The sequence below is a fragment of the Lactuca saligna genome, chromosome 4, assembly GCF_052625555.1.
Source record: "Lactuca saligna cultivar CGN05327 chromosome 4, ASM5262555v1, whole genome shotgun sequence".
Classification (NCBI taxonomy): Eukaryota; Viridiplantae; Streptophyta; class Magnoliopsida; order Asterales; family Asteraceae; genus Lactuca; species Lactuca saligna.
This window is the reverse complement of record NC_136420.1, coordinates 6712569-6714833: the sequence shown is the minus strand read 5'-3', so window position 1 is coordinate 6714833 and position 2265 is coordinate 6712569. Positions and strand designations below refer to the sequence as shown.

Below are 2265 nucleotides of genomic sequence, written 5' to 3'. Positions count from 1 at the left end.
TTCATTCAATCACAAAAATATTAAATAAAAGGGTGAAACAGTAACTTACTTGTGATAAGTTGATCTCCCTTAGAGCAAACACAGCTAAAGCATTGAACACAGAGAAAGGTTGTCAATTGCTGATCTTTTCAATTTTAGTCCCAACTCATTTTACTTGGAACGAAGAGTAAAAACGTTACAAAAACCTCAAATAACGATCAAATTTGCAGGAGAATTTTGTAGGACCCAAATTGAACAAAATTAGCCATACTCGAGGACCAAAAATGTAATTTTTGCAAAAATAAGTGAGAGAAAGCACCTCAATTTCCTTCACTTCAAATTCTTGGGTGTGTGACAAACAAGAGTTACCATAAGTTTCTGAGGCCAAACTTGACCCATTCAATCTGGGGAAAAAAAATATGCAAATTGCCAAATTACCATATTATCCCTCAAAAAGAAAAATAGGAATGATGCAAGTGCAACACTCTTACAAGTCACTATCGAGATACAATGCAAAATGATTTCCCCCACCAAGCGCTAAATACTCAGTTGAACAAAGAGTAAAATACCGATTCACCCCTAATAAATGCACAATTAACATAATAAATCCCAAATAAATATTAAAATTATAAAAGATTTTTTTATATATTATCAAGAAAATGCAGTACCTGTGGGGCGATATATAACAGGACGCCCTGGTGTATTTGTAAACACAAATGTATCATTCGATCCCTGTATAGTATTTACTCATCATAGTGAAAAAGGGTAGAAAAGTCTTTTGTCAACATATAGAGAAACGAAGACAAGACATTACCAGTAGACTTAACCCAGGGCAAAGATTGCTTCTTCTATATAAGGTTGAAAGAGATATGCCATGCCTCCATGTACTAACATATAAAAAAGATAATGATATATCAAGATTCAAGAATAATGTGAAACTGAAAATATGATGAAGATGAAATTTTACCTGTATAGTAAGACCCATTTCTTTCCTTGACTGAGAACAGGGAGTGCAACATAAAGATCAGAACGTGTATTTTCTGTCATAAGTTGTGAAGGTTCTGACATTTTTGGAAGTTTATCAGAAGGAAAATCTGAGAACAAGAGCCTCAACAAGTGCTCCAGTTCCACCAACAGGGTATTCTAAACTACAACCTGGTTTATACCATTCTGCAAACATATAAATCTGCAAATATGTGGATATATATACAGGCAAAAGATTAGACATTTAGAGAACTATAAAATATGAAGGAATAGAATGGATTCTGTTTGGTTGGAATGGAATGGATGAGGACATGTGGTAATGGAATAGCCCATTCCATTCCTTCCTCAATTCCATCATACCAAAAAGTAAAACTACCTTAAAAGAAACTTTTTAATGTATGATATGATTATGTACCATTTCTGCTGAAAGAACACCATCGGATTTCACTCCAGCAAGTAAGAAAGACAAAAGATCCACCCAATTTCTAATGAAAGGATCTTTGAGTCCCAATGAATCAACTATTTCTGAAAAAGGGCGTAAAAGCTTTGTGGCACCAAGAACACCTTGAGGTCCCATTTTTGCAAATGATTTTAGGAGTGGATATGCATATCTAACTCTAGCAGCAGAAACAACTCCCAAATCACCTTGAATAGATAAAGGTGGCAAAGCCATGGCAGCTACGTATTGTACTGTGGGGTATTCCTTCTTGATTTTAGATTTCACTTGGATCCATGATCTTCCTGCATATATATATATACATGACCATAAATTATTATATGACTTTAAAGTTGAAAAATGATATCAACTTTAAAAAGGTTAAATGCAAGAAAACTTATTTACAAATTATATAGAAAAACTTATTTCTATCATTACTCATGATTTTGTTATTTTTCAAAACAAAGTAATAACTTTCAAATCATACATCCAAACACCCCCATTAGCATTAAACCAATTCATAATCGTTTATCTACTAAAATAATTATAGTCAACATATTTATTCAAACAAGGAACCAAAAAGACCTTACCCTCGATAACAAGCCCATAGTAAAGCATAAAAATCAAGTTGTTCCATGGAGAAGATGTCACTTGTTCAAGCAACACCTACAAATATATAGATCAAATCGCGAATTAGGTGTCATATAATTCAGTTGTAAGATTGTAAATTTCCATTGTTATCCTTATTATCAAAGGTTCTTAGGATACGTTTTTGGCAACTGTTGTCGTGTCTTTTTTGCCCTTGAACAACTTATCCAACAATAAGTGGTAGAAATGCCCAAATGGTCCAAGATATGCACACCCAA

General features: G+C 33.4%; 2 long non-coding RNA genes across 2 annotated transcripts; both read right to left on the bottom strand.

The window, feature by feature from the left end:
- Positions 1–294: 294 nt before the first annotated feature.
- Positions 295–733, bottom strand: LOC145038532 (uncharacterized). Its single transcript, XR_013679419.1, has 3 exons — positions 648–733; positions 471–558; positions 295–383 (listed from the first exon to the last, which is right to left on the bottom strand). It is a non-coding gene; the product is annotated as an uncharacterized LOC145038532 (long non-coding RNA).
- A 911-nt stretch (positions 734–1644) lies between these two features.
- On the bottom strand, positions 1645–2265 carry LOC145044309 (uncharacterized). The gene is made up of 3 exons (XR_013681273.1): positions 2168–2265; positions 1990–2065; positions 1645–1704 (listed from the first exon to the last, which is right to left on the bottom strand). It is a non-coding gene; the product is annotated as an uncharacterized LOC145044309 (long non-coding RNA).